At 37.0% G+C, this 14,564-nt stretch overlaps 1 pseudogene; it reads left to right on the top strand.

Annotated features, from left to right (window-relative positions):
• Positions 1 to 4,537: 4,537 nt before the first annotated feature.
• Positions 4,538 to 13,723, top strand: LOC122076699 (annotated as a pseudogene).
• Positions 13,724 to 14,564: the final 841 nt, after the last annotated feature.

Here is a 14,564-nt window from a genome sequence, read left to right as displayed (position 1 = left end):
CCCAAAAAAAAAAAAAAAATAATGATGTGCATGTAGTATGATAGTGTAGAAACGCAACCCTAAAACGATGTAGAAGATAATGAAAAAACAAAACAAACAATGCACACGGATTTTACGAGGTTCGGCAAGGTTGCCTACGTCCCCAGTGAGATGAGATCCTGCTTCACTATCAATGGAGAATAGGGTTACAGCGTCCGTCTTCACACCTCTCAGTATTGCTTGCATTACAGAGAAAGAAACCCTCGCTACAAATATATAGCGAAAAAACTCTAATCCGGATTAAACTACAATTGCCCTCAAATAAAAAATTCGAGCGGGGGGCTACGCCCCCTACACCCCCTGCTATGTAGGGGGGCTCCTGCCGTCCTTGCAATCCCCACGGCCCGCTAACCGGCTAGCGGGATTGCCGTCCTGCCTATCTAGGTGCTGCACTAGTACTCCCTGGATTAAACTGTGACGAAATACAAGACATCATACACCAACAGATAGATCTATTAGTTTGAATATAGTCTCAAGAGTATCTATCATGTCATGAAGTATTTTAAAGGATTCTAAGTGCACTCCACCAACCTTAAAGTAAGGATTCTATGTCATGAAGTATATTAAAGGATAAAGGGGTAGTTTGTTTTTTTGGTAACAATAAAGGGGTAGTTGAAGGTTCGCTAAAGCTGTTTAGCCATTCGGTAATCCACAACACATACAGGGATTATTTACTGTCGCATGGACTGAAGATTTGACACTTTGAATGTTGGCTCATGTCAAATTTTGTGACATCTATATTTACAATTCACTTATTCACTGTGTAATTTTGGTTTGGTTTTTCAATGACGATCTTATTCTTCAATTACTCCAGTCCAAACAGATCTTCAATTTTCAAAAGATTCTTAGATTATTGTTTGTTTTAACAGAAGTTGAAGTCTTTTTCAGATATTAATTAAGCCATGGCTGAATGGACATGTCCACTAAAATGAGCCACAAATGAACTGGAAATGGCTCTTGTATGCATCTAGATCTAGGTGTATTTGTGTCCCTCTTCTCCATCCCCTACTCCCAAATGGACAAAATGGTGATGTGGTCATACTATCTTTTTTATCTCAATTTTTCATTATTCATTTTATTAATTTCTTTTGGAAGAGTTATCACACCCCAGATGTGAAGGCTCTCTTCCAGATATTTCAATCTTAAACCATTTCAACACAATTCAATCCCTTGAAAACTCCTATTTTAGCTTTAGTTCTTGATTTCCATCATTTCTCTCTCTCTCTCTCCTTGGTTGAAGGATGAATTGCTGCTGTTGGAAGTGTGTTGGTAGAGCTTAATTTGGTAGCCAAGGATCAACAATAGAAGAATGGTTTAGCGGGTATCTTGTTTCCATTTTTATTTTGTTCTAGTTTTTCCTTGCCTAGTAATTTAATACAATGGAAGATAGACCTAATTGTTTTTGCTAGATCTTGTTTTTCATGTCTATACAGAATTTTGGAAATGACAATCATTCTGCCTTTCATTTCTCTATTATGATGATCTTTTTCTTTTATATTGGTTGTCATATTCTAATACATCCATTAAGTTTTATGTGTAACAAATAATAAAAAAAATCTAGGAATTTTATAAATTTTCCACCATTTTGATTTTCATATCTTAAATCTAACTGCAATAGGAGTGTTTCTATTTATTCCTTTCAATTAGGATTAACTTTAGTTTTTTCCTTTGACTTCAGGACCTTCAAGCCATATGAAAAATCCAAGGTTCTGATATTTTTTTTTCACCTTGTACTTGCTTCAATTGGTAGTGGTGATTAGTAAGTTCCTACCCCTTTTCTTTAAACTTTATGAGGATGTTGCTCATGTAATGCATATGTTAGTTTCCACCCCTTTAAATTGCATTTAAATTTCTTGAATTTGAAAAGTAAAATAAAAACCATATCTGAAAAAACATAATTATTAAATATGATAAGATTTAAGGAGTTTACACAATCATGTTGGATAATGATTACCAAAGTTCCCTTTTTAAATTTGAAAATTTCAATTTTCTCCCCTTTAATTTTCCTTGCACCAAACGGAACCATTGTTTTTATTTTTACTTATTAAATTAATGAAAAAATAATTCATGCTTGCGGAGGAAGGGTGCACTAGCACCTCCTGCTTTGTATCTCTCTCCACAAGATAGAAAATAACTTCTTTGCCGTGACTACAGTAAAAAAAATAAAGAAAATTTATAACATCACCCCTTAGAAAATGTCAGTATTATAGGAACACCCCTTCTCTTTCACCAAATTAGATTTAGAGCCCCTGCCGTTTGTCATTGTTAACAATGAGAAATTGAAATGACTGTTGTACCCTTTTGACTAAAACAGTTTCATCTTCAGGCCACTTACGATAGTTTGGGGATGGGGAGTTATTAGATGGGTATTTTAGGTACTTCATATTTAATAAGGGCATTTTGATATTTAAAAAAAAGTATAGTAACTGACATCAACATATAAGATATATTCTGTAATAGTGATTGACGACAAGAGGTCTGAGTCTAATTTAGTGAAAGAGAAGGGGTGTTCCTATAATACTGAAATTGTCCAGGAGGTGGCGCTATAAATTACCCAAAAAATAATGTCAAGGGAATCATATTTGAGCATCTAGCGTTCCCATGCTCTGACACAGTTGGACAAGAAAATAGCCAACATGTAGGGTTGTTGGTTCTTTGCTATTTTCACACCCAACTATATCTTTGTGGAAGAATACTAGATGGACAAGGCTTTTTTCTCCAAAAATAAAAGATAAAAAAAAAAAAAAAATCCATCCCTTGCATGTAAGAAGAAGGACAAATCCATCTTGTTAAACTCCCAATATAACCCAAGCAAAACCCCAAGCAAAATCTTGCACATTATATATGAAGTGAATATTTTTTCTTCACCCCACACTCAAGGATTTATCTGCAAATATAAGGTTAACTTTACTCCTTCCATATGTTGAGAGATCTGAAATGTCCTTCGCTGGTCCACACCTATCCAAGCACTAAGATTGATATACGGCTTAAGGAAAACTCAATCATTATACATAACCCTAACGGAGTGAGAGAGAGAGAGAGAGAAAGACATGATTTGAAGTAGCAGTATTGGTATCGCTAGCCATCGATATTGATACCATATCAGTGGAATAGTACAGACAAGGGGTAAAGCAGCCAATAACCTATTTTTAAAAGAAAATTAAGGATAAACATGTCCAGATCATTGTTTAGTAAAAATGGAAATGGACGCTACGGGTTTTAAACAGTAAAATTGTTCGAATGATACGATCAAATAAACAGAGAACGGTAAAAGTTGAAAAACGGACAGTATGAGTTTTAAACGTATAGATTTCAAACAAATGGGACTAAAAAAAGAGTAGTATACTCATATAAATTAATAAATTATTATAAAAATATCTGCTTCTAATGTTCAAAACAACTACAATATCTAATATTAATGCCTATACATCTCATGTTATATTATAAGTTTTAAGACACATCATTGAATATCATCCAACACCAATTCTAAATTCATACACCACACATGCCTAAAGTCTTATTGAGCACTGTGACTAGGTTATAGTGTTGTTCATTGTTGTCAACATAGTCAACACACTCCCGAAGTGAGTGAAATGATATATCTTTAGTTAGAGTTAGCAGTCATCACTTAAAGAACTATTTTTCAGCAACTATGGTAGTTTATAGCTCAATTACAGGTCCGTGAATTGAATTTGAGTCAAAGGTAATATCATGAGAAATATAATCCATTGCGTTAACTTCAAGTTGGTAAAAGAATCAAGTCGATCAGAGTTTGGGAGAGAGATATATAGTCAATTAAGTAAACATTATGTTAAAAAACCAAGTCTTAAAAAACCCCATAAAAACGGAATGTGTTTTAAACGTGTTTAGAACAGAAATGCTTGAAGTTTGTTGTTTTTTTAAGTATCTTTGCGAAGCATACAATAAAAAAACAAAAACACATTTTAAACGGAGTTTTAAATGCGTTTTTACTAACAGTGGTTTGGATCAACTAATACCAAAACAATTTTGAAGGTGACCGATACGGTGCACCAAAACCATGGAGAAACCCAACCATTTGTTTGGTAGCTAAGAGAAGAAAAGAGAAGAAATTGTGAGAAAATAAAAAGAGTTTGTATGTTTGGTTACCAAGAGAAGAAAATAAGTAAAAAAAATTTGAATTTTAAGAGAGAGATAAACACATAGAACATCATCGTGTGATCATTCATTTTTTGTCTTATTATGTTTTTTATATTTTCTCTGGTTTTCTTGTGTTTTTGGCAAGAAAATTTCATAATTCTTAAAAGGAATTTTGAATTTGAAAAAATTCTTAATCCAAGAAAAAAATTACAAAAAATATACTATTTTCTTTTCTTTTCATTCTCTTGATTACCAAACACAGACTTTGTGATATACCTAGAAGAACCCGCCCCACTTTTTTATTTTCCTACCCGACTGTTTTGATAACGAGATATATAAAAAAAAAAAAAAAAAAAAAAAAAAAAAAAAAAAGGCCTGCATTTCCCGCCAGCTACGACCTATACGTAACCAGAGCGAGCGCAAGAGGAGACGATCAAAGACTCTCTTGTGGTTCTCAAGCAATTAAAGCCATCTCCACATAATCTTTGATTTCCCATGCGACAATGTCGTTAGCAAAACTTGTTTGCTTTGATTCTGTCAACGAGACTCTCAGCTTCCTTCCCTGATGTTTGAAATAGCTTGTACTCTACAACTTGGGTTTGCTTCAGCCTTCTGGGTTCTTTCTATACCTATGCTTGCCCTGATTTTGGATATCTATTTGGATCTTTGCATGAATCCTATTGTGTTGGGATGTTTCCAGTTCTGTGTATCTTTTTCTGATGATTTGAAACTTGCTTTTTGAACTTGATAATGTGGTTTGTTCCTGCACTTTCAATGCTTTTACCTTTTTGGAAGGGGGGGGGGGGGTGGAACATGCAGCCCCAGAAGGGGAAAGAAGAAGCTCCAACGGGGGCAGAAACAAGAAAATTAGACTTCAACCTTAGCGGGGGGATGGGGAGACAAAAGAGAAGGCGGCAAACCTAGGAGGCAATAATGAGCCGGTTCGTAAGAGAGTCAGCAACAAGGTAACCGAAAGCAAGCTTGGTGGAGACATCAAAGTAGATGGCATTCCAAATTTTATTAAAATATCTAGAGTTGAAAGTCCATCTACAAAGATTCTGGTCCATCCCAATATGACTGATGGAAGCACAGAACGCAAGATTTCAAGCAGTATAACAAATAGAGTCACCAGCAACTCTACTTTCTTATAGGACGATTTTTATAAAGTGAATGTGGGTTTTCAATGAAATGCCAGATTTTGAACTTGTAGTGATGCTTATTGATCTCTTCCACAGGGAAGTCAACCCACCAATATTCTAGAGTTTCTAGGAGCCAGAAGCTATTTTTGGGCCAATAGATGTATGTGATCAAAGTTATAATGAGTTCCTATTGCTCTCTTGTTGTGATGCTTTTTCAAATTCGGGAAGTTCCATAGCGAAGTGCATTTCCTAACTAATCACACTTCTCAGGATAAATAAGGAAGTTCTAGTATAGTATGACTTCCCTCATATCAGTTTCAGGGCTTCTTCCAATTCCTCATTTGCTTCTTTGTTTGTTACCAAAATTATTGATATTCCACATCTTAAATGATTACTTCTAACATTTTTCTTCTGTCATTGCAGAGTTTTGAAGAGCAAAGATATACATCACCATGGAGGATTTTTGGGCAGTATTTTGTGGTGAATCTGATCACTCATATGGTGGTGGAAAGAAATTTATTCCTGGTTTTATGTTCACCTACCCTTCCTCTTGTAACAACGATGTCTTGGTTATTTCTTTTGATATCCTGCTCATATTTATGTTGTTAGTCACCTTCATTACAAATCATCATCAGCAAAGCTGCGAATTCCCACCTGGTTAGAAGGACTTTTGCCAGCACCGATATTTTCTGCCATCTTCAATGGTGGTTTGGGTGTGTTTTACTTCAGTTATGGGGTTTTGATCCTGGAAGAGAAATTAAGAAAAGCACAAACTGTGTTACCTCTGCATCAATGGCTGGTTCTGTTATTCCAGGGATTAATATGGTTGTTACTGGGTTTAATTATGAGCCTTAGGATCACAAGACAACAGAGAAAAGCATTTTTGAGGCCCTGGTCTTTGTCTGCTTGCTTGTTTGCAGGAGTTGTATGTGTTTTCTCTCTTTTGGCTGCCAGTGTTTGGCAAAGAGCATCCCTTAAGATTGTTTTGGATGTTATATCTTTTCCGGGGGCAATTCTGTTGCTGTTATCTACTTATGAGGCATACAAAGATGAAGAAACTGTCAATTACAATTCCCTTGATAAACCTTTTATTGGTGAAGCCAATGGAAGTGGTAAAACTAGTTCGGATGACAATGTGACTCCTTTTGCCAGAGCTGGACTTCTCAGTAAAATGTCCTTTTGGTGGTTGAACCACTTACTAAAGAAAGGTAAGGAGAAAACCCTTGAAGGAGAAGATATACCAAGGTTACGGGAGTTGGACAGAGCTGGAACTTGTTACGCAATGTTTGTAGAGCAACTCAACAGACAGAAGGATACAAGACCATCTATGCCACTATCAATTTTGTGGACAATAGTTTTGTGCCACAGGAAGGCAATTTTAATTTCTGGTTTCTTTGCATTGCTTAAGATAATAACACTGTCTGCTGGTCCTTTGCTTCTTAATTCCTTCATCGGGTTTGCTCAAGGGAAAGAAACCCTCTGGTATGGGGGTTATCTACTAGCCATATTCATGTTCTTCGCAAAATGCATAGAATCCGTATCAGAAAGGCAGTTGTACTTCCAGAGTAGAATAACTGGCCTCCAAGTCAGGTCTCTGCTTTCAGCAGCTATTTACAGGAAACAACTGAGATTATCAAATTCTGCTAAGATGATGCATTCACCTGGTAATATAATGAACTATGTCACTGTAGATGCTTACAGAGTCAGTGAATTTCCTTTCTGGTTTCATCAGATGTGGACACTAAGCCTTCAACTATGCATTGCATTAGTGATTCTCTTCCATGCTATAGGACTGGCGACAATGGGCAGCCCTAATTGTGATGGTACTCATTGTTCTAGGAAATGCTCCCTTGGCTAAACTACAGAGCAAGTTCCATGTGAAGCTCATGGCGGCCCAAGATGAGAGGCTGAAGGCTACTTCTGAGGCTCTTGTGAACATGAAGGTGTTGAAGCTATATGCATGGCAGACCCATTTCAAGAATGTCATCGAAAAATGTAGAATAGAAGAATACAGATGGTTATCAGCAGTGCAGCTACAAAAAGCATTAAACACATTTCTCTTTTGGTCATCGCCCTTATTGGTGTCAACAGCTATATTTGGAGGGTGTTATATCCTTGGTGTTCCTCTCTATGCAAGTAATGTTTTCACCTTTTTAGCAACTTTGCAGCTTATCCAAGTTCCTGTTAGATTAATTCCTGAGGTCATTGGAGCAGTCATTTGGGCGAAGGTTTCATTAGCACAAATTGTGAAGTTTCTAGAGGCACCTGAACTACAGACTGAAAATGTCAGGCTGGAGTGCAACGCAGAGGACATCAAGCACACCATATTTATTGAATCGGCCAATATTTCATGGGAAAAGAATCCATGTATACCTACACTAAGAAACATAAATTTAGGGATTAAACCTGGGGAGAAAGTGGCTATATGTGGAGAGGTCGGTTCTGGAAAATCTACCCTTTTAGTGGCAATTCTTGGTGAGGTTACAAAGACGGGTGGCACTGTAATTTCACCCATTTCTTTTTTTTTTTTCCGTCTTCAATAGTTGAAAAGAAAATTCCTTTTCACTTTATAGGTAACATTGGTGGTTACACAACAACTCAGCCTTATCCCAACTAAATGGGGTTGGCTATATGGATTCTTGCCCTCCAACATTGATGGCTACACATAACTTTTTTTTTTTTCCTTATTTAATTTGAATGATACATAAATTTTCTATTCCACAATTGCAATGCTTGAAATACTCAATATTGAAGTTTTGTGGCCAGGGAAAGTAAGTTCTGAGTTTTAGCATTTTTGGTACTAAGAATTTTATAATGCATCCTTCTTGCAACCAAATTTTTTCTGGACTGTCTTCAAATTCCATTTGATATTTCCCTCCAAATTGTCACATAAACATATTTATTCACATTTTGAATATAGCTTCATAAATTTGTTAATTTATGTATCTTTATGGACTATTTCAAATATTGGGTCAATACACAAACATCTTCCATTGTCAATGATTATTTATGATCAATGAAATCTATATCCTTTTAGAAATATTAGTCCACTTCAATCTCCATTCCAAATGCCTTGAGAGTTTCTAATTTCCCTTTAAAGTGACTGAAATGAATGACCATCAATCACATTATAACTTTTCCTTTTGCTTCATATATAGATTCAGGTTTATGGACAGACTGCATATGTTTCTCAAACAGCATGGATCCAAACAGGAACAATGCAAGAGAATATTTTGGATCTGCCATGGATAAGCTAAGATACCAAGAAGTGCTAGAGAAATGTTCGTTGGTGAAGGACATTGAGATGCTACCATTTGGTGATCTCACTGTAATAGGGGAAAGAGGAGTTAATTTAAGTGGTGGACAAAAGCACTGGGTTCAACTTGCTCGTGTGCTGTATCAGGATGCTGATATTTACCTCTTGGATGATCCATTCAGTGCCGTTGATGCACATACTGCCACCAACCTATATAATGTTAGTCACAATTCTCATCCGCATGCAATTTTATACGTTAGTTGCTAACATCTCATACTAACATCTAACTTGATGTGTACCAGGACTATGCGACGGGAGCTCTGTCAGGGATTGTGGTCTTACTGGTGACCCACCAAGTTGATTTTCTTCCAGCATTTGATTCTGTTTTGGTCAGTGAGCAATTCAATCTATAGTCTTTCGGTAGAAAAGTAAAAACTGATATTATTTATGCATTTGAACTAGCTTAATAAACTTAGGAGTACAACAATAGACCAAATTTATTCAAGTTTAAGCAGCACCAGTATAATGGCCTTTAGGTATTCAAAACTAGTTTGGTAGTATTCAAAACTAGTTTGGTAATCCTACTAACAATATCCTCTAACCCAGTCCCATGATCAAGGCACAACCTGAACTGCAGTGAGGCATAGGGTTGGGGTTTACCTCAGTTTTTCCGAATAGAAGGAGGAAGGTGCATACAAGTTTGGTGAACTAGGCTGCATCACTGATGTTAAATGGATACAGATATTCTTTATAGAGAAGTAACTCTTTATAATCTCCCTAAAGTACTATAGAGCATATCTCTAATTCGTTACATTCATTTTAAGCTAAGCTATATTTTATTTGACAGTTCATGTCAGATGGGGAAATCTTATGTGCTGCTCTTTATCACCAGTTATTAGCCTCTAGGCAAGAATTTCAGGACCTCATCAATGCACATCGAGATACAACTGGTTCTAATAGTCTCACTGAAACTACTTCTCCCAAGAGGAGTGAAATTGAAACTACTGCGGGGGAGATTAAGAAAACTTGCACCGGTGAACAGTTGAAAGCAGCAACAGGAGATCAGTTGATTAAGCAAGAAGAGAGGGAAATAGTGTTAGGATTTTTATGTGGGCTTAACTGATACCGATTGATCCATTGGGCCCAAGCAATTAGACCCACTTTGATTAGGAAACTCCTAGCCCAATCCATTGTGGGAATGAATTAGGGTTTTAGGGATTCTATTATAAATAGAAGCTAAAAGTCCCCGTAGCCGTCACTTTAACACCTTCATGGTTTTGGAAGCACGGACTCCCCCACAGGAATAGTGCATGTGAGAGTATTCCAAGGGTGAAAGGCTGCAGAAGATTTTGGCAGCTGGGACTCCATTGTGTAGTCCTTTGTTACAATCTTCATGGGACTAATCTTCAAGTACATGGGAGAGAGTTACGTGATCTACTTATGGGACTTCTAAACTTACACACAGGTATTCTTCTACTCCAATTGATTATCATGTATGGGGTAAATCTATATGTTTGTGTGTTCTTGGTTTAGGGACTACACCCATGGTTAATCTTTTATGATTGGTTTATGATTCTTGTATTCTAACATCAATGGGGTTATTCAAATGATTATATGGTAAAAAATCCCCAACAAATAGGAGATACAGGATTTAAGCCTTATACACAGTATTTGAATCAAAATAAAGGCTTCTTGTAGTTCATCATTGCAAGTCTCTGTCAGCTTGAATTTATCGGTGGACAGATATCTATGTACTATTGGATGGCTGCTAATGTTCAGAATTCTCATGTTAGCAGATTGCGATTGATCACAGTTTATTTGGTGATTGGACTTGGCTCCTGATTATTTTTTCTCTTTAGATCAATCTTTATAGTTGTATTGTGTATTCAATCATCGAAGTCCTCATTTTCTCAGCTATTGGACTCTCTTTTCCATGCACCAATGTCATTTTATGACTCTACACCACTGGGACGGATAATGAGTCGGGGAAGCATCTCCGACATAAACTTCAGCTATAAATTATGCCTTCAGACAACTTTGTGGGACTTATCTATGTTTCTCATGTAGGTCTCTTCTGATTTGAATATTGTAGACCTTGATCTCCCATTTAGTTTAGTCTTTGCTATTGGATCTACTATGATCACCTGTGCAAATCTTGGAGTACTGGCTGTTCTTACCTGGCAAGTCCTGTTTGTTTCCATACCAATGGTTTATTTGACACTACGTATGCAGGTACTACCATGTTAATATAATATTTTTTGATAATAACAATAGCCTGTGTCAGAGTAAGGGCTCAAGACACACGTCCTTGTCTCTGCCACATTGCCTGTAGAGGACGGACTGCATTTAACCATCCTACTATCTAGATTTTGTGTATTCATCTGTCAGATTTTGTTATTCTGTTTTGCTTTCACTCAGAAAGTAACTAAACAGAATTTGGTTTAACCAACAGAGGTACTACTTTTCTTCTGCAAAAGAGTTGATGCGGATCGATGGCACAACCAAGTCATTGGTAGCAAACCATCTAGCAGAGTCCATTGCAGGAGCAATAACAATCAGAGCTTTCAATGATGAGGAACGATTTTCTGCTGAGAATCTTGACCTCATTAATAAAAATGCTGCTCCATTTTTTCAAAATTTTTCTGCGAATGAGTGGTTGACACAACGCTTGGAAACACTGAGTGCCATTGTTCTTTCCTCCTCAGCACTTGCTATTGTTTTGCTTCCTCCAGGGACTTTTGGCTCTGGTGAGTGTAGTATCTTCTCATTCAGCTGGTATAGTTTTTTCTTCCCTCCCCCCCCCCCCCTCCCTCCCTCTCAAAATGATAACTATTGGAAACAATTCCAGTTAATTAATAGAAAACAATTTATCAAAGTAGAGTTTAATCCTATACTAAGACAGTCAGGTAGGAGAAAAGCAGTGAACAGACAAAGTCTTGAAAATCAAGAAACACCGTAAACAAAGATTTGAGTCACAGCATAAAGTTGGAGAGGAAGGCATATTGATTACTGCAATCCATCTCTGGCAAATAGAGGACCTTCTATGATCATTATATGTGATTAAATATTGATATAAATTCTAAGAATGCGGAGACTTTGAGTTCAGGCACCACAATCGTTGCCTACTTAGATTTTACCACCTTCTAATATATTGGCCGACCCACCTACTTCACTATTCTGATGATTGTGAGAAGTGGTTTTGATGCGTTTGATAAAGATCTTTTTCAAATAACAATTTCTGTGCAACTGTAAACATCTGTCCTAAATTATGTTATTCCTATGATGGTTCTCATACCATTTTATATTAACTTCTTATGTGTTATGAATTTGAATATTAATAACCATGCTCATAAAGCTTGTACTACCTCATGGCCATGCGTCGCCTTTTAGGCCAATGAGACAACAGAGTATATCTCACTGTTTGCAATGTTGACATGACAATTTTAGACTCTTGCACATGAGGTTTTCTAATGAACCATTTGGTTACAAATCTTCCAATGGCAGGGGTTATTATTGGAATGGCACTTTCTTATGGTCTTGCATTAAACCTCTCTCTTGTTTTGTCTATTCAAAACCAGTGTATACTGGCAAATTATATAATATCTGTAGAAAGGCTGAACCAATAGATGCATATACCTGGTGAAGCCCCTGAAGTGATAGAAAGGAACCAACCCCCACCAAGTTGGCCTGCCGTGGGTAAAGTGGAGATCAATGATTTGAAGGTAAATTTTTTGCATGTGTGTTGTGTTGTGTATGTTCTTCAAGACTAATTTACAGGGAAAATTGATGTCAAGCAGATCAGATATAGGCCAAACACTCCACTTGTTCTTCATGGAATCAGTTGCACATTTGAAGGAGGCCATAAGATCGGGATTGCTGGCCGAACTGGTAGTGGAAAGACGACTCTGATCAGTGCTTTGTTTCATCTTGTGGAGCCTTCAGGTGGAAAAATCATCATAGATGGCCTTGACATCTCAACAATTGGTCTCCATGATCTAAGGTCACGTATTGGGATCATACCTCAGGACCCTACTCCATTTAATGGGACCTTGAGATATAATTTGGATCCCTTATCACAACACAATAACCAAGAAATATGGGAGGTAGGATACATTTTATAACATGGCTTCTTTAAGAATGGAACTATTTTGTCAAATGACTCAAACCCCTCAAGATGAAGGCTTAAATTATCCCCAAACCATGACACCAGAAATATAATCTACATAAGCTAAGCATTTTCTGTTGGGAACCATATATTAGCAAGTTGGTCAGTTTGTCTTCAGTCGAGTCATGTGTGGTCTGGTACGAAACCAGAATGGATGCAGCAGTCTTTGAGCTCTACTACAACTTATAATATATCTTTTGAGTCCAAATAAGTTGAGGTTAGACATGGTAATTGCTTACTTCTTCCAACTCTCTAACCTTGTGCATTTCCTGAAAGATTCTTGGAAAATGCCAGCTTCAAGAGGCTATACAAGAGAAAGAGGGCGGTTTGGATTCTTTAGGTAAGGTATTTCACATGAGGCACACCTTTTTTTCCCTCTTAATATTTACTGTAACTTCTATTGTTTTGTAAATTAACCAATAACAACCTGAAATTGCAGTGTTAGACGATGGATCAAATTGGAGTATGGGACAGCGGCAGTTATTCTGTTTAGGCCGTGCTATTAAGAAGAAGTCGGATACTGGTGCTTGATGAGGCCACTGCATCAATAGACAATTTAACAGATTCCATCCTCCAGAAAACCATAAGGACTAAATTTGCAGATTGTACAGTGGTCACAGAAGCCCACCGAGTACCAACCGTCATGGATTGCACAATGGTACTCGTTTTGAGAGATGGTAACAGTACATTACAGCAAGGAGGTGTCCAAATTCATTTCATTACTCATCCACTGGGGTGATTGTTTTCATAAGGTTGGTCTGCTGAGGGGCCTCTCTCTTTGTAGCACAAGTTCATTTGGTTGTCTTTTTTTTCTTTTTTTTCTTGTTTTCTTGTTTAAATACTCTTTTCTTTCTTTTCTTTTTTGGTTCAGAGAGCAGGCAAGTGCAAATGTGGTAGCCGAGAAATTTGATTGTTTGTTGTAATGTAATCACATTCTGTATATGTTATAGAAATAAGAAGATCATGGAGAGCATTTTATCTATACATATACATCATCTCTCCATATCTGGGAATCTTCTTTCATGATAGTCGGAAAACATTGACGCCAGTATTCACATGATATCTGATCTCACCTCTATTTTCCTCTTATTGTAGTCTTTCAGATTGCCAAGGTGTTGCTTTCCTTTCATCAGCAGCTTATTAGTAAAGCTGGTATGGCTCTGATCTGCTTTGCAATAGTCGGCAAAATGTATTGTGTGTTGTTTTAGCTAGTAGAAGAGTAGGTCAACGGAATGGTACAATGATTATCAGATTTCCCTTTTCATCTTTTAAAAGAACGATGGCCTTCAGATTTCAAATTGATTCAGAACAGGATGATATAGTTGCGGATGACGGGAAGGTTCCGCTGCTTTGCTCAACTAGTTGGTCTTTCGTTCTGAATGCATTGTCATTACTCAGCAAATGTAGTCTTAAGGGAAATTTTCGTCGGAGTGTTTGAATCATGGATTCTAGGGGCTCAACTGAATCTTTCTGGCTCAAAGGTTATGATGATGACCAAATCTCAGAGAGAGATGTCCAACAAATCACAAACTACTAGAGAGAGAGAGATGTCCATGACTAACTGATGAAAATCCTTAGGTATATCTAATTTCCTGGCTTCTCTCTACTTTCCTTCTGGCCCGCCGTTCTATAGAGCTCAGAGACGAGCAAAATCCTTTTCTTTCATAAGCAGACTTGGGAGAAAATTTATGCTCAGGAATAGTAATCCAAATAGCAAAGATACAAAAATAAAGTCCTTAGAATCCAAAGAGACTCCAGTATAGTTATTGCCTTAAGCAGATTTAGACCTGTGGATGTTCATCACATGAGGCATATAAGATAAAAATGGTTTTCCCAATTTAACCCG

The sequence above is a fragment of the Macadamia integrifolia genome, chromosome 4, assembly GCF_013358625.1.
Source record: "Macadamia integrifolia cultivar HAES 741 chromosome 4, SCU_Mint_v3, whole genome shotgun sequence".
Taxonomy (NCBI): domain Eukaryota; kingdom Viridiplantae; phylum Streptophyta; class Magnoliopsida; order Proteales; family Proteaceae; genus Macadamia; species Macadamia integrifolia.
The sequence above is the reverse complement of the archived record's forward strand: the minus strand, read 5'-3'. Positions and strand labels throughout refer to the sequence as shown.